This window comes from Cynoglossus semilaevis, chromosome 6 (genome assembly GCF_000523025.1).
Source record: "Cynoglossus semilaevis isolate Cse_v1.0 chromosome 6, Cse_v1.0, whole genome shotgun sequence".
In the NCBI taxonomy this organism is placed as follows: Eukaryota; Metazoa; Chordata; class Actinopteri; order Pleuronectiformes; family Cynoglossidae; genus Cynoglossus; species Cynoglossus semilaevis.
The window spans coordinates 8,949,729-8,961,953 of NC_024312.1; the positions used below are offsets into that span (position 1 = coordinate 8,949,729).

The 12,225-nt window shown below is 39.5% G+C and overlaps 1 long non-coding RNA gene across 1 annotated transcript in view; it reads right to left on the minus strand.

Moving 5' to 3' along the window:
- LOC103380029 (uncharacterized) overlaps window positions 1-9,506 on the minus strand; it is a 13,585-nt gene extending 4,079 nt beyond the window's left edge. Inside the window, exons 1-2 of the long non-coding RNA XR_521630.3 lie at window positions 9,465-9,506; window positions 2,604-2,689 (exon numbers count right to left, since the gene is read on the minus strand). This is a non-coding gene — a long non-coding RNA (uncharacterized LOC103380029). The remainder of the gene's footprint in view (window positions 1-2,603; window positions 2,690-9,464) is intronic.
- Between the last annotated feature and the right edge of the window lie 2,719 nt (window positions 9,507-12,225).

The following is a 12,225-nucleotide window of genomic DNA, read 5'->3' on the forward strand; positions in this document are numbered from 1 at the left end:
CAGCTCCACAGTATGGAGGGAAGGAATTGGAAAGTGGGAAACTACACATGGTAAGTTCAATAAATGCCCCACGCAGGTGTGGAGATGCAGGAGCAATAGGTGGTGCAGCAGTGGAGGGACCACAGACTACCTGCATATGATTATCACTGTGATCATCTAACACAGAGTAACCTCCGTCTGACAGAAGGCTGAAGGTTCTGGAATCGCAAAAGCTCCACCATTAAGGCCCTACATCAATGGAAGACTGGGCTGGTTTTTTATTATAATGGTATTCTATGATTAGCCACATGGAGCGTGTAGCCTAACTTCTCTGACCCATATGTTGTGCTTGGTTAGCAATTAAAAGCTCGCTCCAGTTCCAGGTGTACTTTACTTTGAAAAGTTATTAATGACTATCCACCGGATGGTAAGAATTGCAAAGGTCAACTGAGACAGGTGGTTCTGTAAGGAAATCATGTCTAAGTTTTCATCTTTTAGGACAAAACACTGGTGCAAGGGAAGATAAAGGACAGCATTAAAAAAATAAAAAATAAAACACAAACTGGCTAACAGCAATTTTTTTTAGCTGTAGTAGTTTCTGACAAAATATATATATGTGCATATATATCTGTTGTACATTTGTGTGTTTGAAAAATATTATTTAATGATTAAATAAATACAAAGGCTATACTCCACAATCAAATAGATTTAAAACACAAACTACAAATGATTCATTTGTTATTGTAGGGTTGATTTCATTTTTCATTTTGGCACTGCAGTCACTGCAGTGTTTGAAAAACTTAAGCCAAGTAGATCTTTGTTTTCATGCTATTTAACAGTTTATCAGGGACACGTCAGGCTCAACACACTTATGTTCTAAACCAGTGATTTCAGTGTGGGTTAAAATAAACATGACAACAACTCTGCATTGTACAGTTTGGTTTGTTGTAAATCCATCACAGCCTCGCGCCATACATGGACCTTTAGACAAATCTGGACTGTGACAGGCAGGAGAGCGACAGCATTTTCTTTGATGCCACATTCAAACCTCTAAGATGGGATTCTGCCAAGATACAGTAACCAGGCAGCCAATAAGAAAACACTTGAACAGTGTTATGATAAATAAATCAAGAGCAAATGTAATCGTCAAAAATGTTATTATTTTGAACCTTGGCTTGGCGTTGCACCGACATACCGGATGTCATACTGCGGTGAATAGCAGTTAAACCTTTTAGTTTTTGACAGTTTGGCTCCGGATATAAAATTCCAACTTTTTACTAACTGATGTATTGATGTAAGATTTATTTTTAAATAAAAGGACAATTATAACAGTGGACAGTCTCATGAATCCATTCTCAAAATACATTCAAAATATGTCAATCAAACACCTCCACTGATGACATCACAGTCTTGTCCTGCTTTGTTGTTCGTCACAACTGTATGATTATAAAAAATGAAATAAACACTTGTTAAAAGCAGTCCAATCACAGCCAGCTTCAACCTTCCTCTACACCAACACTAGATAAATCCACTTTAGAACCTGTGGATTTTATTCTTAAGTGCATCAACGTTTTGCAGTAAGAACTAAAGGGGAACGTGAGAACAGCCATGGCTGTTGTTTTTTCAGCTATTTAAAAAAAAAAAGACAGATGATGTGGATTTTGCTCTGTAACTGTAGGAAGGAAAGTCTTTCTTTTGAAATCCCTGTTGTTTTAATCTCTCCACTGTGTCATGCTTGACTTTACTCTTCCTCCTATCTCAGAAGCTCTGTTTGTTTAATCTTTTTGGTTTTTTCCATATTTGTTCTGCCAGGAATAACCAGAGATTTTTTAATAACGCCGAGGTTTTTCTTTATGTTCATTAGGAGGATGTGTCACTTGACAACAGAATTACTCACAAACTCCTCAGCAAGCCAATTTAGCTCAGTTCTGGAACCTTGAATCAGCCCTGTGTTTGAAGCCTTGACTCATCACGGGGATTTTCAACAGCGCACTAACATTTACAGGGGAAACTTTCTTTATTTTCCCTTTTATTTTCAATATAAATTCACCAATTATTAACATCTTAATTGCACATGTGATGCTATGAGGTGACGGTCAAACACTTTGATGTTTGGGACTTTAATTAAAATGAATTAAAATGTCCAGTCTTGTGTATAGTGGTGTGGGAAAAGCTACAGTGGTGTCAGAAACAGTAACAAGTGACTTTGATACTGTGGGATAGATTTATGGTTTTACAGATTCTGTTCCATTGAGGGCACTCCAGGATCCTTTGTTTGTGGAATTTAACTATAACTATTTTCTTCTTCTGAACACACATAGTGGGGATAGTGATTATTAGCTCGTGTTAGGTGAGTTCTTAGCTTAGCCTTAGCTTGTCAGAATAATCTGATGAGAGATACATTCAAGTTCAGAAGTAACAGTAGTTTGTCATATTAAAGCCATTTAATATAACTACAGCATCGAGGACTCATACCATCAGTGACCCTTCAGGTAGAAAGTGATGATGACACTGGTACACGCTGGATGACAAGCAAGGGCACCGATAAAGTTTCCTGATCTCCCTGACTTTTCCCCGTCTCCCAAATCCCCAGAGTAAGACAATCATCTTCAGCTCACACTCACCCACATGATCCTGTTTCCCACAGTGTAGCAAAACTACTGGTGTTTCATTTTTCATCCTTCCGCTGCACATCTCTGATCCCGACGAGCTGTAAGAGAAAGAGCAGCAACAGAGGAGGCAGTGAGCTTTGACTTTTGTCTCAAAGTTAAGCTAGGTCACTCGGAGATAGATTTCTCACTGGACATTTAATTCAAAGAATGTTTTTATACTGGAGGAGTGCCCAGAGAAAACACGCATCATCTACAGAAAAAGACCAGGAATTGAACCAGCAAATCTGTCTTCTTGCTGTCAGGTAAGAGGCCAATAAAAATGATTGGATGTATATATATGGTGTTTTTCCAGTGGAAAAAAAGACAGAACGCAGCAGTAGTCAAATTCAAGGACAATACTGCAGTGAAACCCAAGTGCAAAGACAAATCCTCAGGAGGAGATTGGTCGTTATGAAGAAGTAACATATTGTTATTAGTGTGTCAGAGGATTAGTTAGCTAGCTGTGAATGAATAAGTGGTATATCAACATTCGAAAAAATTAAAAAAACTTGTATGTATTGCTGGAACAGAAAAAAGCACCAGGTAGACATGAAGAATGGGGCTGAAGTCTCTAAAAACAAATCATCAAATGTCCTTATTTTAACTGCATTCATCTATCTTCTTCGGGGGTCTCTATCTTCTCTAAATATCATGGCAACACTATCTTCCGCACCATTTTTCCAGCCCGTCTCCTAAGCGTCAGTTCAAACCTCGCACCTTCCTCACTGTCGTTACATATTCACAGCTCCGTTTTAGCTGTTCCTCTGATCCGCTCGTTTCTTCTCACTCCCTCCGAACCGTATATCACAGCAGTTCCCTTCACCATCTTGTAAACACTCTTTTTCACTCTTGCTGCTGTGCCGGTGTCACACCTCAGCCCTAACACTTGTCTGCTGTTACTCTTCTCTGCTTGAATCCTGTTTTCCACCTTCCGTGTGCGTCCGTTAGCCTCAGGTAATCCATCTTTCTCCTACCGCTGTATCGATAGCTTAATTATAAACATTTGTTTTTACTAATTTGGTGAATTGACTGTCAGTTAAAATTCAACACAGTCTTTCCCTGTGGAGTTCACTTCGCGTCCTTTGCTCAAAGTTAAACAGAGTGACTAATAAACATCATTTTCACCTTGATATTTTCTGCTTGTTCCCGTCAACTAAAGGTCCAGTTTTTAAACAGTCCATTTATTTTGCGTGTGTCCAGGGCTGAAGGACACTACGGTCCCTCCCATCTTGAGGCTCATTTCCATCATAAGTGAAATCAAAGTTATGAGACGACGGAGGAGTGGAGTCTGTTGATTCATTTACAAATTTTAACTGTGCAAATGTTTGGGCCTGGTCAGAGTGGGGGACGAGGACAAAGACACAGCCTGCAGTGTGTTCCTGTCATTCTGCAGTTTCTTGACCTTAGTTGGAGAATAACAGCTGACGACGGGAGATCTGTGGAAACTCTTTATGTAAGATTTATCTCTGGGCCATTAGTCACTCTGAGGCAAAGGAGCAGAGGAAGATGATGTACTTTTCTCTGCCCATCATAAAAGAATCAAAATGATCAGCACTGAACATGGAGAAACAGCATTGGTCTTAAACTACTACTAACCAACAAATACATGAATAAATTAGCTGTGGTTACATTTTCAGAAACTGTGACTATTGTGTTAAATTCCCCTGATCCTGCAGCGCTGCTGCTGCTGCTGCTGAACACACTGTGTCTGCATCATACTGGATAATTACTTTAGTTTCCCTGTGGTGCTGTGTGTACATTACAGATTAGCTCAGAAAGTATGTAGCAGTCTGAGGTGGAGACGTCCTCTGAACACCACCTACTGTGGAGTAAATCTTATAGTGATTGTTTTATGGCCAGCAGGTGGCGGGACAAAAACCCCTTCATGTCCTATGAGCAGATTGATGGAACAATTTCTGTCAGTAATTTTACGATAGACCTGCAATTTGTCCACTAAAGGCAAATTCTCCTTAGGATAGTAATCATTTTTTAGTTGTTTTGTCCAGAAGTAAAATAAATTAGGGAACTCATTAAATGATAACCACCAGCCAGCAGTTTCATGGGCCTTTCTTAAGTCCAGAACGTAGAACAACAGAGACTGAAGGACCACACAAGGACACGACAGAACACACAGAAATCCCTCTGCAAACTGTCCATTTGTTATGTCCTTCATGTCCATGTTTACATTGTATTCAAATACTGTATGATGGACAAGATCAGGTGCAAGATTCTCACTATCACCACGTCTTTTTAAATCACATACTTTCAACAACATCTCCGAAAGGAATTATTACATATAAGTACACTTGTAGTAGTTCTACAAGAGATATTATGTCTTCCCAAATATCAAATACAACAATGCAGTGTTGCCCAGATTCAGCCCCAGCGATAGATCATTTCGAGGAGGTAAATCTAATCTCGTTTCACCCTGACACCTGTAATGACTGCAGCTTTTACGAACATCTACTTTGTCTGAACGTAAGGACTGAATTGAGTCTGCAGACACGAGTAACAGTGATGAATGACATCATTTCAAAAGCCAAGAGCCGAGGTACGTGGATCAGAGCCGACCTGGTTTACTCTGACAGCTCAACTAGGACTAACAACATTCGTGTACAAAAGCACTGCGTTTCAATTCTATTACTGAATTAACTTGCTATCTTCAGTTGTAAAGGTCTTGCAGGGGAAGTGAGAACAAAAATACTACCCTGAAAATCATGATAGTACACGCTGCTCCTCTAAATGGTGTCGAGCAAAAGCAGCAGGGACCACGTGTCACGGCGTATCTTTGACAGTCGGAGCAGCAGATCTCCTGGTATTTCCTTATGTATAATTCAGTTTAAAATAAAGAAAGACAGAAAGAAAAAGTGCTGGTCTCCTGACACATGGTGCTCCAGAAATACCAGCAGGTGCTAACTAGCTGAGGTTTTGTAGCAGGTGTCCTGTCACCTTCCCCATTATGCATGCATCATACCTGTGGGTGGAGGTGGTAATTAAGTGTTGCTTTGTCATTTTTAGCACGTTGCCATGACAGCCCCTCTCTGTGTCTCTGTTTCTCACCTTTACTTTTCTCAATTACTGTCACCTACTTTCGGAGCATCTTTCTCCTCTTTTGTCCCTGGAGCTGTGCATTAGGCAGTATTCTCTTCTTTAGATGTTTTCATTTCCTATCATTAGCATTTCACAGTATCCATATGGAATTTTTTTTTTACTCCACAGTTCGTGTGTGTGTGTGTGTGTGTGTGTGTGTGTGTGTGTGTGTGTAGTGCAGAGGGCGTTCCTGACAAGTGGACAGTTTCATCCATCATTATCAGATGTGGACACTCGGTCCAGTAGGCTGTGGTCTCCGTCGTCATCCATCTGCACAGTGACTCTCCCAAGAACACATTTACTGTCGACCTGTTCAGGTGTTCGGTGTTTTTATTTTGCCAGACAAATCAGTTTGATTACTGTCCTTGTTTGTTAACCTTGCCATGTGTCAGGACAGACTGTTCTTTGTGTCAGTGTTTACAGTCTCACACTGGGACAAGGTTTAATTATCTTTCATATTTTACTTTACAATTTAATAAACTGTAAAACAATTTAGACATTTTTTAAATTATTTAATTTTAAGCTATAAGTTTTTTTCCTAGAATGTATTATTTCATCCTCAACTGTTAAAAATAAATGGTGTTTCATTAGGAATGTGCCCACTACAACTGTATTCAACACTTGCTTTTCATTGATATGTAAATTGCCAAAAATCTAATTAGGTCAGAATGAGAATAATGAAATCAAAGGGTAAATCATTTGGACCTGTGAATTGGTTTTGGGAGGAGGGGAGAGAACGACACCTGAGGGATCGTGTTATCGTTGATGTGCGACTAAATAAAAGCAACCGTGTCTTTAATCTGCGCTGGCCAACTTTATTGTTTATTTTCCGATCTTATTTAACACTAACATGCTAAAATAACTTCCTGTTGCACAGTCACAGCCTTATCACTGACTGTGTAACTGCTCGGTGAGCTGTTGGGAAACAGGATTAAACAACACACAGTAGAACTGTTGTCTGTTTACCTCCCATTCCACAACAGAAACATTCACGTGTGTCAGTCTGGTGTTTATGGCTCCATGTTTCAAGTTTGACTTCAAGTCTCCTAAGCTGCTCCAAGATTATTGATCTTTTGCTAAAGGTTAATTACACTAGGTTGACTTGGATCTTTTTGGTAAAAAAGGGAAATTAGCACTTATAAATAAATTGGCCACTGAAGTTGTGGCCATTGGTTCTTACACTAAAAACGGGCAAATTATGAACTCAACAAAAATGCATCAAAATGATAACACGTTAAATGTTTTGGTTTATTATTTTTACTGAGTCTACCTTTTAAATGTTGCAACATTAGTTTTATGTTCTAGGTTAGGAATTCTCATGGTGTGGTGCAGGGGTGTGCGTGCTACCACTAGGGGGTTAACAAATGACTGCTTATTAAGTGGGATTTTTCCACATGATAAAGATGTGCAACTAAACATTTCATCTATAAAAATTTAAATCAAAAGCTCACATTAAAGTTTCCCGATGCATATATCTGCAATCATCAACCCCATGTTGGCCATACCACTAAACTTTTTATTTAAAATATAATAATACTATAAACAAGGAATAATACCTAAAACAAGCTGACATGTGGGCTCACTAAACACATCACCACTGTCACAGGTACTGGAAACTAAAAATATCAGTGGTGTTTTCTGCCCAATTGATGACAGATTTTCCTACATTAGTCACATACTAAGACATTTCAGCTTTGACAGGAAAGTAGCTTAAGTACAGCTGCAACCATAGAATGCATGCACCTGGTGCAGTCACAGACTTTGTTTATCAAATGATTTATTCGACGTTAACGGTTCAAACCTCAGTGTAATAATGTTGGGCCCCGTCGTTGTGACACGTCGTTCTCAACAGTACCACAAATCAGTCACATAACAACAAGGAGACACGTCCCGCCTCAGAGTTTGTTGAACAAATCCAGAGCTGCATCGACACTCGGAGCATCAGTTCAAATTATTATGCCACGCTGCAATTGTTAATATGGCTTCCACAGAATGTGATGCGAATTCTGTTATTACTGTCCTCCTGGCTGCCCTGTTGTTCAGCTGTCAGACCAAAGTGCAAATTCTATCAGCAGGGATTTATTCAGTTCAGTTTTCTACTGTCTGAAAAGTGTGGACCAATAAGTATAATGATTTTCTCCCTTTCACAGTGTCCGTGCACCATCCAATTAGGGCCGTGGAACACAAGGGAGGACGTAATGGGCAGACAGAGCAGTGGGCAGTATGAAAGGACAGGGATGAAGGTGGAAAAACAACGAAAGTGCAAAACCCAAAAAACAAAACGCTCTCTTTTAAACAGCACATATGTTGTGGCTTTGCTCGTGTGATCGATTGATTACTATTTCAATCAACTGAACAAAATGTCTGTTAGGGCTAAAACAGTAAATAAGAAAAGGGAAAACACAGAAAACCAATGGATATTACTGCACGTTACTGAAAAAGAAAGACACCAGGTAGATATACGTGTTTGACACCAGTGTATATTTCTGATTTATCCAAATAATGGCGATCTTAACAGTGAGTGATTTCCGTAAAATGTGAAAAACAACTGTGAATATATATATATATATATATGTATATATATATATAAGCAGTACGTGGTTCTTTTCCCAGGTGGGGTATAACAAACGAGAGGGAATTTGGTTGAAGTGATGACAGCATGACTGCACTTTTATTTTCTCTTTTTGAGCTGAGTGTTATTTGATGTCATTGATTTAGATTCATCATAACTAAAATTACTTGTTGTGTTTTCAATACATTTAAAATGTAATTTGTCCAGATTTTTGTTGAGGCGATGGGGGGGAGGGGGGCAGGGGGAGCTTGAAATAAACATTAAAACAAAAGTAAATTACAGTGTCAGAAGAAATGGTTTTCAAAAGCAGGTAACATACGCAGGCTGTGTTTGACGAGAGAGAACCAAACTATTAGAGATAGGCAACTAATTCAACTTCTTGGAAGGGTAAAACTGACACAGCTGTATCTTTATCCACATCTTGGGTGAACTGTTACAACCTTATCGTTAATATAAAACGCTATCCCATCAGCACTTTCCACATAAGCAAATAATACTGCCCTAGAATATGCACCTCTGAACAGAAACAGACATGGATTTAACATTGATCCATGAGCCGGTGGTTTTACTGACGTTATAGTTGGATGAAACTAGCACTCACAGTCTGTCAGTCATTCAACTAAAGTCCAGGCCTGTTTGCAAACAAGTACTGTTGAAACCACACTGTAGCCACTCTGCAGTGGACTGTGTATCCAAGACATATCAAATGCAGACAGCTGTGACATCTATCAGTGAACACTAAAGCTGATTGCCTATAATTAGGACCTTGATTAAGATGCAGCCTCTGATTTAAGAGGAAGCTCTGATGAGCCCTGATGAGACAGACACACTTTCTATACAGTAAACCCTTGTTTTCGCGGGGGTTACGTTCCAAAAAGAACCCGTGATAGGCAAAATCCGTGAAGTAGAAATCTTTTTTTTTTTTACAATTAAATACTCAGAAAAAGAAGAGAAAGAACGAACAAACCATTTTACAGTCTCAACCATTTGTTTCACAAATAAAGTAAAATAAAAGTACTTTAGAAACGTTTCAACAAATAACTTCTGTAATGTACTGTCAAATAATAATTTTAATCATCAACGTGAACAGAAGGCTTCAAATTGCGGAGATTAGCACCGCCCACCGTGAACGGGAGAAAATTAAAAATGATTATGAAAAAAATACAAATTACCTGGTCTTGTTGCGGGCAGTTGCAACCCTTTTTGAATCCTTATTAAAACTTATTGCTGCTGTCTTCCTTATGTTTTTTTCTTCCTTCTTTATGGAACGAACGGAAGATTCATTAATTCCATAATGGCGACCTACAGCCGCATAGCTTTTACCTTCATTTAGCATGTCCAATAGTTTTACTTTATCACCGATAGACAGATTCCGCTGCCTTTTGGTCCCTACCGCAGGTACTTTTGCCGGTCCAGAGCGTTTTGTCGACATTATGGGGTCTGATAAACTCGAAATTGCAAGATAATTTGCACGTACGTAATGTCAATTTGGCAAGCTGTTTTACGTACGTGTACATATTAAACCGCAACGTTATTGGCGCACAGGTAGAGAAGAAGCGGAGTGACTTTTTAGCCAATCAGAACGCAGAACACAATGCACGATGCAAATCCGTGAAGTAGCGAAACCGTGAAAAGTAAACCGCGTTATAGCAAGGGATCACTTTACATTGTTGCAGTTTCCTCACCAATCTCAGTCCTCTTTGATTGTTCTTGCAACAGTTCCCTTTCTTGTCAAAATTAGTCCTCGGACGTGTATCTCACTGTAGCGCTGACCAAACATTAACATAACCCTACTGTCACCTTAAATAATCCATCTTTCATAACAGTGAAACATTGTTTTAATTTTACATAACCAATGAATTTTTTTTCACACAAATATTCAGCCCACTCCTTCAGCTCGCCATTTAAGCTCACACACACACACACACACACACACACAGTTCATGGTTTAAACCTACAACAGTCCTGAGCCAGAAGCACATCATATCAGAGAACTTTCCGTTTCCCCAAATACTCCATAAAGTATTCAAGCCAGATCATTTTGGAGTTGCCTGTTATGGCACTATAATTAGATTCTATGCTTGAAAGGCTTGCGGGGTGTTGATCATTGTTATTTCATGAGGCGTGCAGCGCTATTCATCTCATCCTTCCAGACAAAACCATTTTCTACTCGCAGACAAGCGAGCCCCTCAAGATATTCATAAACATGAAAATAATAACCTCTCATTGTCCATAAATCATCAGAGGCATATTTTAAGCTTACAGTCAGGTTTATAAATGGTTATTTGTTACGCAACTGCAGCATGTTTATTTCCTAAACCATAGTCATGGGCGTCATTCCATTTCTCCAGAAATTAAAAACTTGTAAAAAACTTTGTAAAAAAAAAAAAAAAAAATCTTTTTACAAAATCTAAGTTAAACAAATGTCCAGCCAGGATTTGTGGTGCATACATACACATAACATTTGCCATAAAAATGCACTGTCAAATGTAGTCTTTCAACTAGATATTTTACCGTGACATTTGTGGGAAGTAAATTAAGTAACAAGTTATTCAAATATACATTCCAACAAAGAACCTTTAGCCAATGTGACTAACATTGTTAGTTAGCACAAAAATGTACTATCCTTAGGGATAAAAAGGGAAATATGCTGTTTTTTGTACTTTGTAAACCCCCTCCCCCCCCACCCCCCTTCCTGCTTTGGTTTTAAACAGCAGTTCTGGACCCATTATGGTACCTTACTGTCACATGTGCATATTTACACCAAGATGTGTCACAATCCAAGGGTAACAAAGGGCACCTTCACTATATACAGTAATGTTTCCAATTTAAAACATTTCTCTAGGAATCTGTAGTATGTGGGCTTTTCTACATGGGTTTCCTCCCACAGTATTACAAAATTGCAGGTTTACTGTTACTAATTATAGTATGACTGTATGATTGTGTGTGATTGGTTGTTAGTCTCGGGTCCATAATGATGGACTGCTGATCTGAACCAGAGGGTGAACCTCCTCTTCACCTGATGACTCTACTGCCTCCAAGTTCCAATGTGACACTAAAACTAAATTAACGTTGTCACTAAGAAATATAAATGATGTGCTTTAGTTTTTATTAGCGTGACAGCACACTCCATTTCCTAAGGTAGTGTGTGTAATAGAAAATAACACAAAGAGGCTACGTTGCATATTGCAGTGAATTGTTCCCCACCTCAGCAGCACATTCAAGCATGCAGGAGAAAATACAGCATCGTTCAGTTCAAATTAAAGCATGAAAGCGATTTTAAAGTTTAACACAAAACTGAACTGAGGAACCACATTCCCTGTAGGAATACTTAAGGAAAAAAGAGAAACAGACCTGGAGGACCATGGAGGAACCAGATGACGCAGGACCAGAATCACATACTGGAACCCTAACGACAACAACAACAACAACAACAACAACAACAACAACAACAACATCCAACAGACAGTGAAGGAGAGAGGCACCAGGTGACATGAGTTTGACTGATCAACAGAGAGTCCCAGCACACAGGTGAGGTTGATGAACTCATTAACCCAGGAGAGAGACCGCATGCAGGAAAACAGACAGACCTGACAGTGGACTGATGTTTTCCAACCATCCATCCCACTATCATCAACCACTTTATCTGGAACCAAGGTGCAGGGGGAGGAAACACCCCCATAGTTCCCTTTACCCACTGACCGTGACTAACTCTGACTAGGAGACCCATTCACCCAAGGGCAGTGAGGAAATATAATCTCTTTACCTGGTCCTGGGTCTCCCCCCAGGGTCGCCCACATTCTTCAGAAGGCACCTTGGTGGCATCCTTGCCTGGAGCACCTCAGCCCACTCCTACACACATAGAAGAAGTGAGTCTTCTCCAGACACAGATTTAGGCTGAGGGTCTGAGTATGTAAGGGAGATACAGCTCTT